The following is a 15,637-nucleotide window of genomic DNA, read 5'->3' on the forward strand; positions in this document are numbered from 1 at the left end:
GAGTATCCTCCTTAGAAACGTGCCTGTCTGCTCGATAGCTGGTTATTGATTTCCCTACAATGAACCGCAGCTAATGCAGAGGTAGTTTGTTTTTTTAATTACAGTACACTGTGTGTGATATTAAATCGTTCTTACCAATTACAAGGACCCTTTCCAATTTCTTTAACTTATTTTGTGATGGCTTTGTGTTGCATTTTGCTTCTGCCCATTGTCAACTTCACTGTTAAAGTAGGCCATGATAGTCTTGCGTGTGTTTCACAGTACATAGGGCAAATTATTAATGAGTAAGTGGTGCACCGAATCTTTGTGATCGTAGATAAAGTCGCTACGAAGGGAGTACCATTTCCCAAGTTTTAACTCGCACAAGCAAAGCCTCGTTGAAGTCATTCAATCTTGCCATGGTAAGGCGATTAACGTAGCCACCAGCAGACCCCAGTGATTCTCTCAACGGTCATAAAAATGATATTTAGTACTATCGGTTTTTTTACCCAGTGTTATGCTCTTTTGGCTTAACAGTTACGCATTTACCAGGTACCCAACGTTGGGCAAAATGCCCCAGCGTTTCTACAGTGTTTTTGCTTTTATGGTTGTTTAATGGCGATCACCTACAGTATGTAGCTTTCTTGGCTTTGTTACATATCCAGTCATTTCGAGATACACTCTGCACAGGCAATCTCACACATATGGTGGCCCTGGAGGGAAATCGCCAATCGTCAATATTCACGACTCGCTCTCTGGTCGCAAATAATTATTGCCGTCAATACTTGCGACCCAATTCACGACGCGTTGTCTCTGATCGCAAATACTGTCACGATGTTTTTTTTCCAGCAAGCTAGGCAAAAATGAGTTCACGCGCATGCGCAATGAAGTGTTCACGCGCACGCGCAATGAAGTGTTCACGCGCACGCGCAATGACCAACATTTTTCGGCTTCGACTTGATCTCAAGTCGTTATTCCGCTTGGCAGTTTTGGCACAACGCAGGGGCCACAACGTTAAAACTCATTTGCTGTGTCTATAGCCGAGCAACGTCTCTCCCCACCTGGCTTGCTGGAGAACAATTCGTGGCAACATTTGCATTCGGAGATACAATGAGTCGTGAATTTGGTTGCCAAATTTGACGGCAATATTGACGATTGGCGATGTCCCTACCAGGCCACCATACTATGAACACATGATAGGAACGTCGCTACTATTTCACCCAAAGTACCCTTGCGTGGTTTTTCCCTGAAGTCGACGGGGACCGGAAAAGAACAAAAGTTCTGCTGCTTTTGAAACAAATATTTTTGCGGCAGTGTACCGACTTATAGAAGCAGATCTCCATACGTTTGCAACCAGGGAAAACAGAGACCAAGCTCTTGAAAGTTTCGGAGGTGAGTCCGACCATGCAGGGACTGACCGTTAATTCCAATCTACATTAGCAGTAAAAGCTTATTTTTTTTAGGCTCGGGTGATGCCAATCTTCCCAAGACCGTTCCATTTCAACGTTGGGAGGAAAGTGTCCTTCCAGGTTTTAACTTGCCCACTTTTGGACCACCCCGCTTTCGGCAAAGTAAAATCCAAATTTCTGCTAGCAGGAAATTGGGTTTTATGAAAAGGGGTGGTGCAACTTAAAAAATCCAATCATTTGCTTGCGGAAAATGAGATAATGAGGTTTTCCTCTTTGGGAGCATCAAATAAAATTGATAAAAACGTGAGCTATTGAAGTGCGTATTCATTCGACTCACAGACTGTTGGGATACAGCAATTATGATAAATTGAACCTTGTGGTTATTCTAATTAAGATGTACTCTTCCTACATCCGAGTCCAGATTCCACGCAATCCAGCCTCAGATCGGATTGGATTGGATTGGACAAAATCCAATACATCCAGCTGTTTTTTACTTGGTTAATTGCCTGAACTGTCTGCCATGGTGAGAAGGCTTATAAATGAGCGTGGCGGCGGTAGGGTTCCGCCGTGCACGGTAAAATACAAACTCAAACCAAACAACAAACAAAACCAAAACAAAACAAAACGAAAAACCTCAAATCCAGTCTAACCCCACCCTACCCGATCCAACCCAAGCCAACCCAACACAAGCCAACCCAACCCCACCCTACCCAACCCATTCCAAACAAACCTAACCGTACCCTACCCAACCCAACCCCACCCTCCCAATCCAACTCAACCCTACCCCACCCTTCCAATCCGACCCTACCCAATCCAACCCCACCCTTCAAATCCAACCCTACCCAACCCAACTCCACCCTTCAAATCCAGCCCTACCCAACCCAAGCCTACCCAACTCAACCCAACCCAACCCCACCTTTACAATCCAACCCAACCCATATCCACCCTTCCTAGCCAACCCTACCCAAGCCTACCCTACCCAGCCCAACCCAACTATCCCATCCCTACCCAAGCCTACCCTACCCAGCCCAACCCAACTATCCCATCCTACCCAAGCCTACCCTACCCAGCCCAACCCAACTATCCCATCCTTACCCAGCCCAACCCAACTATCCCATCCCTACCCAGCCCAACCCAACTATCCCATCCCTACCCAAGCCTACCCTACCCAGCCCAACCCAACTATCCCATCCCTACCCAAGCCTACCCTACCCAGCCCAACCCAACTATCCCATCCTACCCAAGCCTACCCTACCCAGCCCAACCCAACTATCCCATCCTTACCCAGCCCAACCCAACTATCCCATCCCTACCCAGCCCAACCCAACTATCCCATCCCTACCCAAGCCTACCCTACCCAGCCCAACCCAACTATCCCGTCCCTACCCAGCCCAACCCAACTATCCCATCCCTACCCAGCCAAACCCAACTATCCCATCCCTACCCAGCCCAACCCAACTATCCCATCCCTACCCAGCCCAACCCAACTATCCCATCCCTACCCAGCCCAACCCAACTATCCCATCCCTACCCAGCCCAACCCAACTATCCCATCCCTACCCAAGCCTACCCTACCCAGTCCAACCCAACTATCCCATCCCTACCCAAGCCTACCCTACCCAGCCCAACCCAACTATCCCATCCCTACCCAAGCCTACCCTACCCAGCCCAACCCAACTATCCCATCCCTACCCAGCCCAACCCAACTATCCCATCCCTACCCAAGCCTACCCTACCCAGCCCAACCAAACCTATCCCATCCCTACCCAGCCCAACCAAACCTATCCCATCCCTACCCAGCCCAACCAAACCTATCCCATCCCTACCAAGCCCAACCAAACCTATCCCATCCCTACCCAAGCCAACCCAATAAAATATCCAACCAAACCTAATTTAACCCCCCACCCACCCAACCAGTGGCGTGAATCTGAGCTGAATGTGTGGGGCGGGGATGGGATGGGGAAAGGCGGAGGGATGACTTGCACTGCTAATGAAATTTGAAAAGCGGCGGGGGGGGCCTACACTATATACAGCACACTATGGATAATGTTCATAATAATGATGTACGTCTGTAATATGTATCACATGCATGCAGAATGTATGGCTTTTAAAATTTGTTTTCCTTTTTTGTGAAGTCGCTGGGAAATTCAGAAAATTCTTCATTATCGGCTTCAATATTTAAGCTCATCACAAAAAAGTGAGGGGGATGATTCCATAGCCAATCCCCTACCTCGGAAAATTTACGCCCATGAACCCAACCCAACCAAAATCAACCAAACCCAACTCGGCCCAACCCTACCCAACCCTCATTTTCCCCTTGGTATTTCTTTTCACTTTCCCTTTCAGGCTTGTGCGATTGGAACATGGCAACATCAAGTCAGACATATTTGTTTATACTTCCAAGCTCAACGTAACCCACCCTACCATTCGTCCTCTTATATTTTACGTGAGTTCACACTGATATTGCAATGTGGATGGTTTTTGTATGGTTATATTGAAAGTGTTGTCAAAGACCTCGAAGATCAAGCAAAAAGCATGGAGGGAGGGGTAGGTAGTTTGGTGAGCGGGAAGGGTCAATGCCCCTCCCTTCCACAAAAGCAATGTAAGCACGTCTAAGAGGCCATTTTGTTCTACCACCCAATAGCCAAGTTTCGATAAATTGCAATCCAACCCTGTCCTGCCGATTAGCGCCCTTCTTTCCCGACGCCACTTAAATAACATCGTTGATATGGGTGCATAGCGGAAACCAAAAAAGGCTATGCATAATACACAGCAGGTTTAAGGTCACGAGTGACGAAAGTACACAGTGCTACCAGTGCATCAAATTGAGACTTGAAATTTAACGAAAACCGTTACAATTAAGTTGATAGTACAATAAATTAAGTACCGGTAACAACAAGAAACGTTTTCCAAGCACTTTTTGAGCAGATCGTTTTGCAGTAGCTCTGCGGTTGGAGACACGCTTTGTGAGCAAAAGTTATGGTTCAAGTCCTGCCAAGATTATTTCTTTGTTTCAATTTGTCATCACAGTTTTTCAAAGTGTTATCAAGAAGTAAAAGTTTTTATTTTTAAAAGTTAAAAAAAAAATATCAATTTGAAATTTATCACTTGTGAAATATATACACAAATTAAGGAAGAGACTGCATGAGTTGGGGCGAATGTGTTGTACATATACTAAAAAAATTGCCACGGCCTGGCAATTTTAGGATTTTGTCGCTCCATCCCCTTGGCTATTCGCCGACGTCATGTATGCCACTATGCCAAAACCAAGCACTGATGCATGTGTTACTGATGGAGCCGTATGGTCTAGGGTGGTTATGAAATCTTGCATTGTTATTCCATAAACTACATCAGTATTCTGACCCCTATTTCACAGAATCATTTCCTTGGGAGAGGTATGCGCGGTCAAAACCATCTGCAGTAGCTGTCCTTCTTCAACCTGCATGGGATACAACCTGTGATACCCCAATCGATTGGATATGAAGAAATCGTCCTACGCAAGGCCGACGGGTCTTTCAGAGGTCAAATCTCATTATCGTGTTTTTTTATGAATTGCTGTGAGTGGGATAAGTATACAGCGGTTTGCCTGTGAAGGATGAATTATTAACAGGCTAGAAAAAAATGCAAGACAGCACGTACATCGGCCCATTGCAAAACAAGGACAGAGCGAGGTGGAACTAAATTAAACCATCATTAAAAATGCTTAATCCCAATAACTTACACCGTCACTAAAGCCCCCACTAGTTGCAGATTTTTTATTTGGACTGAGCTGGTTCCGAAAGGAAATTCCCAACCTTTGGAAAGTCTGCCCCGGACAAAAGTGACCTGAAAAAAAGACAGCTTACACTAGAACTGCGAATAAGAAAAGGCTGAACTTTATCTGAAAACAGACTCACACGTCCTTGAGTTTACAGCACCTGATCATCAGGTTTTGTCCTTTGTGTGTGTTACATTACAATGACCTTTCCGTTGACCCTGTGGCGGGACCGGAAATATCATATAGAGATATCTCTATTAAAACCGAACGTACAATATAATACAGATATTTCTATTAGGAATAGACATATCTGTATACACGGATTAAATGTTAACTTTGCACGCCATAGGTGAGTGTAAATAGTTCGTTAAGCACAAGGGGCCGGGGATCCAGAACAAAACTGGCGGGCACACAATTTTCTCTCTAAATGCAAAAGAGTAAAACACTTTCAAGAGCGTGAGTCCCTTAGGCCCTATAAGAACCACTCCAGCGAGTGAAACCAACGTTATAAAGTGTGAAAACCACCCCAACAGTAGTGAAATTTCAACTCTCTCAAGAAGGAAAAGCTCGTCAAAGAGTTGTTCCTTTATTGACTCCTCTTTTGGAGTGATGTTATAAGGGTTCTTACTCCTTTGGAAAATGAGATTTTCACTCTATCACAATCACATTAGAGAGAATGAGAAAGAATTGGGGAATTTCTTTATGTAGCCTTTCTCTGGCCTTTTGGACAACTGAGGCTACATTTTTTTGCAGAAGTAGTGGCATATTCAGCAAGAGAGCGGGGAAAAGATGCCCACCAACACTGCCTTTTATTGAAAGCGCTAACACTTTCCAAACGGTATTACCGTGCATATTTTGGGGTTAGTGGTGAGGATTATTTAACCGATGAGAAAAATTGAACCGCTGTTTTTATCAAATAATCTATTAACTCCCTCTCAACTGCTGGGAAGGAAGAGAAACCAAAAAAGCGTCAATCCCTCGTTTTGAATGATTTATTTGATTTTGTAACCACCACTAGCATCGGAATTAAAATCCAGTTTTAAATTTAATTAACCCTATGACAGGAGTGTTGTGGTATCTCGTTTCGTCAGAAGGGTATGGATATAGCCCTATAGAGTGTCTTAAGTGAATGGCATGTGCTGCATGGCGAGCTGGAAGAATCCAATTACTGCAGTAAACCTTATGCGTTAAAGATGCAAAATTAAGCCTCTTCCTCTGTTGAGTCAAACTGGTCAAAATTAATGCATACATGACAAACAAGTTGGCCTATTTGCCCCCCCGCCCGATATTTAGTTTGTTTACGTGAGTTCGGACTAAAATTTACACGTGGAAGCGTCATCAAACTTGTTAAGATCCTTGACTCAGTTTAAATAGTAATTATGAACTGTCGCAATTACCACGTTATTGTCGAACAATCAGAGACGACATTTATAAAGGCTGCTCGTTGAACAACGGAATTACTTTTCTGTGGCAGCACAGTGCGAGATTAGTGCAATTTGTTGTCTACCCTCATGGTAATTGTTTATGCTCTTAGATGCAGGGAGGGAGTTGAAGTAATTTTTGTCCATTCGCTCGTCTACTCGCCCTTACAGTGCGCTGGAAAAAGCACATGCTCTTCAAAATTATGAGGAAGGAAATATGACAGAGCCATGGACAAGCAAAGCATTGTTGGCCACTTGCTGTCCGAATCCACGCAGGTACAGTAAGTGCGCACGTCGAAGCACTTCAGTGTTGACCCCTGTTATTCGAATGAACTCTACCCAGTAAGTTCTCGATAAATATTCGTCATGCATTTTGCTTTCCCAACGCCCCGTCGGGGGTGGTTGGGGCAAGCGAGTCTGTCCAATGAGCACAATGAATACCAATGGGGCACAAACCAGCATTCCATCGCACTTGACTCAGGCACACAAACCAACGGGAGCATGTTACTCTGCCGTACTCCCAGGATGACATTAATTCAGCGAGATGTCGCGATACTGAGATAATTTTTTGAGTGAACGTATCATAACCTTGAAAATGATACCATCTTGCATTTACTAATCACGGGAAAGCGGCATTACGACGATAGAATGGTGACATTTAAAGAAGGAAGACGACGTACTGACGTACGTTGTAGTGGGATGACAGACAGCATCTCGAAATTAAGATGCTTACATCCTGACTTCATTGTCACCACTTCACGGGATGGCAAAATCCCAAGATAATTTATCTCTAGACAACAGCAACAACATCAAAGAGATAAACCTTTCAAAGGTTGATCTTACATACCCGCCAAAGCCTTTCTGAATTTGATTGATAAAATTTCTTCTGGTTGTTATACATATATGTGGAGAATGGAGCATGACTAGACTACATAAGTGCCCTTCGATCTTATCAAGGCATGTTTGTTTCAGACAAAAACAACCTGAATGAGAACCTGCGACATTACGCCAATATCGCACTGCTTGATTTGCCTTTCCATTGCGTAGCGAATACCCGCCGTGAATGACAAATATCGCTATACTACAGACCAGCCATTATTCCGAGGATTCAGGTTCGAATACCATCCGTACCCCATGGTTCTACCCTACAGCCGAACGAGCAAGTTTGTGCATGCATGCAAATTGCATGAATGAGGCGACATCTAACAAAAAACAAATCACCCGACTGGTTTATCAGTTGATGTCTGTCAGCTGACCCTTACTGCGTTAGCAACATGGTGCCCTACTGAAGAGTACATTGAGGAGATTCTTACAAGGAAAGGTGCTTTTCGGTAATTCCCAGCTTTATGTCCCGGATTCATTTGAGCAACGACAGAAGATGTTTACACTCTCCACTACTATTGTATTCCCAACACCAATGGCTCAAATAAATACCAGTCGTGTCTTTACGCCATATACTCTAATCCTTTTCCAACAGCTCCATGAACTCTAATGCTGCCTCTCGGATCTATCTTGTGCTTTCATCACGCTTGTTGCATTTTTGCTCTTCAGTTGGCCCTAACTGCAGGTTATTACAATTATAATAAGACGAGTATTCAGGAAAATTGGGGCGAAAGAGATTTTAAAAAAATGGACACCTTAAATGCACCAATCCGATGTTATTGTAAGGCGTGCGCGTATTCAGGACACAAGCAAACATAAGGGCGCATTTTGTATCATGAATAGTCATTTTTGTGGCCGTAGGGTAACAATGGTGTCCCACTTTACCATTGGTTAAACCACTCTTGTGACGTCACCTTATTCAGTAAATTGTCGATTATTCTTAAGAATGTAGAGTTAACTGTATATTCTTAAAAAGAATATACAGTTTTTAAGAACGTAAAGTATGGGCACTCTTCAAAAGCGACTTGATACACAAAGAAAAAGCACTTGTGACGTCAAACAACGTAAGAAATGCTCTCAGCAATAAAGTAGATTGTTTTCGAGGTTCAATGTGGTTAACACTCAAATTTTTGGATTTTAACATTTTCTGTTAAGATTATTGATTTTCAATTAAAGCAAACCGCTCCTTACGTTGCACTATAAAAAGTTTTTCCTTCAATTTTTTGGATACCTTTTGAATTTTAGTATCATTTTTACATATCCCTTCCATTTTAGTTGTATTTCATCTTTTTTTCATTTTAATTGAAATATTTATTCTAATGGTAACGTTTAATTTTTATAATTTGTATCCTTTTTCTTTGTGTATTTTTTTAATTCACATGTAGCAACTTTACTTTAGGTTAAACCTCAGTTTTACCTCTTTTTCTGTCATTAAACAATTTTTGAAAACAACTACAGCAATCACAATTCATATACAATTTTTCAAAACAGATTAATCGTTTAGAAACTTACGTATGATACTTCCCAGATGAATGAGATGATATTCAAAATGCATGTATTTTCCAAACGGAAGAATTTCCCTTGATGGCTGAGGGATTTCCAAGGTACTTCTAAGGTTGGAAACATAATATCAGGAAACTTGATTGTTGGTGGTGTAAAAGGTCCCCAGGTCCGTACAGTCATATCGATAGCCTTTGCTAACTTAAATTTAGCGTATCTCTGCAACTAACATTTAGATATAAATCCATATGGACCGTGCCATACTGATGCTGTCGACTGGATGTCTGTGCCTGTGAATGCAAAATAGTTGTACACCCAGCCGAGTAGTTACTCAATGGCTTAATTGGGACAGGAATGAAGCTTTTATGTTCATGCAAATAAATAAAGCCAGCCATTGCTGGACAAATGATGGCTCATCTCAAAGCACAAAATAAAACCTTTTGTTCTTTTGTACAATATGAACAATAGACTGGAGGGAGGGTCGTGGTTTAATTTTCGCGTCCTCGCCGATTCGAATCAAAGAATCTCCACTTTTTTGTTGTTAACCAAGGATATGCGCCACTGGATGGAGCAAGATCAAGGACAGATCCAGAGCTACATTTTCAGGAAGAGGCCAAAATGAAAGGGGGATATAAATCGGGCTTTTTTACGGTCTATCTGGTGCGTTTGGCTAAATTTTGGGTTATTTTCATGCTTCTGGAAAAGAGGAAATTTTTGTTAAGTCCTCAAAAGTCGCCGATCTCTCATTCATTTTAGAAAATTGCTCTTGAGGATGGCTTTCTATACCGAATCCGCCCATGAACAGGAAACCATGTGATGCTGGAAGTGCTGCGCCGAATAGTAATTGTTGCCAAAGGGAATACGGTTTAATGGCCAAGGACGACTATCTTTAAGCGAAGCTATTAAGCAGAACAGCTTATTAATTTATTTGTGAATTAAAACACGCATTTTGCGAACTACCAGCCCAAACACGAAATGCAACGTCCAAGATGAAAACATTTTGTTCATAAACTGGTCATGACCCGCGACTGCTGCAGAAATTCGAGAGGGCCTATTTACCTTTTCCTCAATTGCAAGATACCTAGGTCTGTTACTCAAATTAGACCCAGGTCTACCGTGGTTTTATGTTCTTCCGCAGTATTGATGTAGCTAATTCTACTCGCGGTTACAAGGTCGTCTTTGTCGGCGGCCACTGCTAAGCCCAAGGACTTGTAGTTTATATCCTATCAAGACAGTTATATGTAATTGAAAAACTGCATTGCACTTTCGTGTGTCGATGGGTTTTAACCATACGATGTCTCATTCTTAAGTCCGCACTGTTGGGCGACATTATTCAACTCAGATATTCCGTGCGCAATAATTTTTCAACAAGAACAAGCACGCAGGGGCACCGTTTTAATCAATAATCGCCATGGCAACTGTGGTTCGTATGACAGTTCTGGTGGTTTCAGTATGCTGTCTATAACAATTTCCAGACCCATTACTCGAAGGTATGACAGCCTTGTCGTGCAGGTCATCGATTCTAAGCTCGTGCCACTAGAGCACGTAAGAAAATAGGAATCACGGAGAGCGAGTACATTTAGAGGTCACACTGTTCCACTTCGCACTTCGCGATATAATATTTGGAAAAATAATCTAAAATAAGAATATCATTCCTCACACAACTGTACTCTCCAAATGTGCGTTCTTGTGTGTGTGACTGTCGTTGGAAGGAATATTGAGGGTCAAAATATTTTGATTCCAAATAACAGACCGGTAATAAAGCTAGTTGTAATTCTAGTCACATATCTATGGTCGTCGTTTTGTCTCGATGGGATAAAATCGTCGAGTATCATATTCCATTTTGTGTACAAAACCCAAAATGGAAACTAGTCTACCGTTCTGCGGCTCATGGACGTTGCCGCCCGAGCTGAGGCGGCCGCAGCTGGTATAGGACCACTTTAGCTAATCGGCCTCGGACAGACTTGGCATGTGGCTTCAGCACGAAACGTGTCTAGCATTGATAGTGCGATAAGTTAAAGTTGTCGGTTATATTTGAATTAAATCTTGTACACTGAATTCTATAAATTCACGTGAACATAAGTATTCTCCATTTTAAAGACACCGTTGCTGTACCTGGTGGTTCGGAGCAGGTTCTTGCATAGTTGTATAAGAGGCGCCTTGCACCGATACACAGTACAAGAAGAGCACAAAGGAACTAGTTCATTCCAGAGATGGTGGTCGCTATGCAAAAACTTGCCCCGAATCACGAGGTGTGGCAACAGTGTCTTTAGTCGGGGGAATTCAAATTGCTATTTTATGTGTAATCATGTGTACCGGATTTTATTCGAATTTAACACGCAAAAGGCTTACTGAGACTCGCAAGTGACGGGGAGCTCATAGTTGATGGCGGGTATTTACTGCTGGAAAAACGTATTATGATTGTCCTGTCGGATGAAAGCAGACTGGGAGGGGGTCATAATTTCTTTGTAACTGTAAGGAATTAGGTTGCATGGTTTCCTTTCACCTAGACCTTGGAAACTATTCATGTAAACTATTTAAAAAAAAACTGAAAGTTTTGGAATTGCAAAACGATATGTAATGCACAGGAGAGCTTTCACGCGTAATTTAATTAAGTTGCGAATGGACTGCAGTATGTTTGCAAAAATTAGGTCCCGTCTGTGCATCATTAACTATTAGCAGCCATGACTTCATAGAATGTGGGGAAAAACACAAAGGACGATGGAACTCATCAGACGACCACAGTTGGTGCACTGACATCAGTGAAGATGTTGCACAGAATTACACGGTGTAGGCCTAATGTATTGGGGAAATGCCTCGGTGAAAAACTAATAAAATCTAATAAAATAAAATGCACGGTCTGGCCAATCAAGTGGGCAAGGTCACGTCTTGTCATCAGCTGCCGTACAGAGCACGGCAAGCAATTCCGCTGATTGTTAATTACAGTTCTGGCCTATTAAATAGACTTTTTATCAGGTGTGCCAAAGAATATTAAGTCGTGGTCAAATATAGCCTAACAGGTGCACAGTGATGCTTAGCATTAGCAAAATCTTCCTTCGCTGAGTAGAACTAGCGGATCAAAGGATTCTATATCGGCACTTAAGGGTATTGAAACACGCACGAAGAATTACCTCTTCTCTTTATGACAGGAAAACAATTAATGCATCGTTTCTTGCCCGGTCATCCAGGATTTTGAGATAAATGGATGGCAAAAGTCAAAATGGATTCGAAACGGCAAACGTGACCGTCTGAGGCCTTGTGTTTGTGGACTACACGCTGCTTGACTTCAGAATCCATTTGCAGATATGGAGTCACGGAGGCGAAAAGATTAGCTTTTATTGTTGCAACGATAGAGAAAGAAAACACTGGTTGACAAATGGAGATGTGTTCCTTCCTCCCAGGTCGAAGTACCTGTCCGTTTAATGGGACGATCGTGTTTATTCCATTGATATTTTGAGAGAATTCTCGGTCTAATCGTAGCGCTTGCAGACCAAACACTGGCTACACCGCTCCGACTCCCGCTCTTTCATGAAGGCACAGACTGGAGATTAATTTGACGGAGTTCTGAAGCAAGGTAAATATACAAGATGATGGGTGTAATGCATTACTGCTGTACAGGCAATTAAGAAAATACAGGGGTTTGCGTACGGAGAGCCCGACTATCTCCTTTCAAATTCAAGAAGAAACGCGTGGTGTTGATTGAAGGAGCATATAGCAAGGCCAACATTATAGTTTAGGAGATTACAGCGTAAACTATAATCCCTCCCTCTCTATTATATTCTCACGTCTGTAGGAAAACAGCATAGCCTTCACGTAACAACGCAGACCTAATTCTGCCAGCCTTAGAGACAAACTTCGCCCTCTTTTCTAACTTGGAGTGTTGGATAGTTGACGCCGGTGCTCTCTCAGTGAGTGCCATGCTGCTGTACTTATTCAGAACGCTATGTCAATTGACGTAGTATCTCGCTAAGTCCATTGTCAAAGTTCAGGTGTCAACTTGCCAAGGTAGTTAGTATTTCGCTGAGTCAAGGTCCCAAAGTTGAGATAAAAGTTTGGCAAGATGTATTTAGATGATAACATGATAAGATTATCTCGTCGACTCCCATACTTACGCCAGCTGGCATTCTAAACGGAACTTTGCAGTTCATCATTTCGACGTTAGAATGGTACTTGGCATGATAACTTATGTCTTTAAGTTTACATTTTGCGCTTATTATGTCGAGTCAAAGGGTATATTTGTGGGTTGCATCGCGAACTAACTTTGTCTCGGACTTGCATTTCATCGACGCAGCATAATAGAATAGCTGATATACGGTATTGAAGCAGTATACAATATTATCTGATATTTATGCGGCACTGAAGCAGTGCGCCAGTTCTTCAAACACATTAGAACTTCTGTTTGTTCGTGGTTGCGGGGCTTTGTACCCTTTACAATAGCGGTCATTTACCGCAGTGTTGAATGCTGGTCACAGAGACTGGACCAATTCCAGTTTTGGACATGGAATAGTATGGTACAATATGGGAAATAATTTACATAAACAAAAAAATTTAACGTCTTTTGAAATACCAACTAAAACTGTTTTGCTCTATTCGATAAGTTTTCAAGCGTGTGGTACGAGATTTGTGACCGCGTAATCAAGCACAAACGAAATACGTCTAGACCACTGGGGGGTGAGGTGGGTGCGTGGGGTAGGGGATATACCGGTATAACATTCATGCCTTCCAGCCCTTCCCCACCCCACCGTCATCTCCCATCCCCTGATCGCCAGAGCACAAACTTACGCCGCTGGTTTACACAGTCACTAATTAATTAAGACACAGTACTACTACATGTCCATTGCATATCACGAATTCCTACGTGATTAAAAAATCAAAATCCCTATGATGATGAATTCGTCGTCTTGGGCTGAAAACTGTCCTGCAAATTGAGCACACTTTAATAAATGTAAAGAACGTCACTAAATGGACCGAAAGGTCAGAAAATGAACACTCTTAGATTCTAAACTTATTATGCAGTATAGCGTTTCCCTTCCAAGGTCCAAATAGCTTACACGCTGAAAATCCTCTCTCAAATAAAACCCCTTTGATCGCGAACTTAAATGTAGGACTTGGGGAGTCATGTCAAGTTTTAAAAGAAATCGTTGCCAATGCTGCTTTAAAGTGAAGGTTTGCATTATCTCATACAAAGGACCCCATTTTACAGTACAGGTGCAAGGCCGTGACAACATGAATGCTGCAGTGTTCTAGACAGGTTTATGGATTTTTTCTCAAGTGGTTTCTAGTACTCGTCCATTAATTGCTACATCCTTTCTTGCAGGAAATTTTCCACGAATAATGTAATTGCTCCAGTCAGACTCTGAACGGGGTTTTAAAGCTTCAGGCACTGTCTCGGGATCTGAGTGGTTTTCCTTTTCTGCTTCCATGCATTGTTTTGTTCTGCTTTTGGGGGGAATGTTTTGGGGGCCGGAATAAAATTAAACATCAAAATACTAAGAAAGTGAAGTACCGCGTGTGTGCACAAATACGCGCTGTTGCAGAAAATACTGCTCAGCTCTGGAACATCTGTTGCTCAGCAAAAATCCCAGGGTTTAGATCGAGTGCAAGAGGACATTGGGAACAGGGTCTGTTGGTGAAAAGGATGGGGGTACTCTCAGAGTGTTTTCATAACAATGCACGTAGTTTGCATGGGGTTTCCGCCTTAACTGGGGTATTTCCGACCCAATATTCAACGCTATCCGAATCCAACCTCGGATGAGATTGCATGGGTTTGAATGCGGCTCTGTCACCTTCGAATCGGACTCGATTCGATACTATAAAGTGTTGGATCGGATTGGATTGATCGTCCATCTTCCCGGTAATGCGGGGGATTCCATTGGATATGGCTTTATGTCCTGTCACAGTACGCTGATCACTCACCCGGAAGCATTTTTGTTCTGCACAGATAAGTAGAATATAACAATAAAGTATCACATCACCCTGTCTAGATAGCTGATAAAATTGCCCAATGCAAAATACATGAATGTGTAAATAGAAACCTAGCAACTAGTTAAGTAACTTTGATTTAAACAGCTGATGTGCAATCCAGATTCTTGTAGAAGATCCGTCACAGTTGGACGCAAGGCTACCGTACCGGTACATGTGTATACCAGAAGTATACGTTTTTAATCAGTTCCGCATCCGGATCACTAGTTCACTGCATTCAACTCCTGTATAATTTTAGTGAACACTCTCTGCTGTTTATCAGCAAAATGCCACCTTCGGAACGTAACGGTAATATAGTATCGTATTATTTATGTGGCATGGGATGCAGATGCTAATAATTGAGGCTCAAAGTTCATAACATGTTCAAGTGAATGTTTTTCCCGTCAAACAGAACTTCAAGGCTCCAAAATTGTGCTGTAAATAAGTTAAGGTTTCAAACTTGATCTTTTCCAAAAAGAAAGAAAGTGGAAAAAGAAAAGAAAAATTACTCTCTAGAATTTGAACCAAAATATTCATTGTTTCCCTTATCCACTACGCCATTGTTATCAGTTCCACCGAACTTCCTTTTTATCCTGGTTTTGTGCCCACAATCCCGGAATGATTCTAAAGCTGTTATGCAGTTCAGCAGCCTATACGAAAGGTAAGTTTAGTTCGATGGCACTTTGCCTGAAGAGCCCCGTTTATTAACAGCGGTGGGTAGATGTCTA

At 42.5% G+C, this 15,637-nt stretch overlaps 1 protein-coding gene across 1 annotated transcript in view; it reads left to right on the forward strand.

Annotated features, from left to right (window-relative positions):
* Nucleotides 1–827: 827 nt before the first annotated feature.
* The window catches only part of LOC110982480 (uncharacterized), a 51,702-nt gene continuing 36,892 nt past the window's right edge, over nt 828–15,637 (forward strand). The window contains exon 1 of the mRNA XM_087144901.1: nt 828–1,371. The gene's annotated coding sequence lies outside the window, so the exon portion shown is untranslated. The remainder of the gene's footprint in view (nt 1,372–15,637) is intronic.

Source organism: Acanthaster planci, linkage group LG13, assembly GCF_054643075.1.
Source record: "Acanthaster planci isolate LZ-2023a linkage group LG13, COTS_SCS, whole genome shotgun sequence".
NCBI lineage: Eukaryota > Metazoa > Echinodermata > Asteroidea > Valvatida > Acanthasteridae > Acanthaster > Acanthaster planci.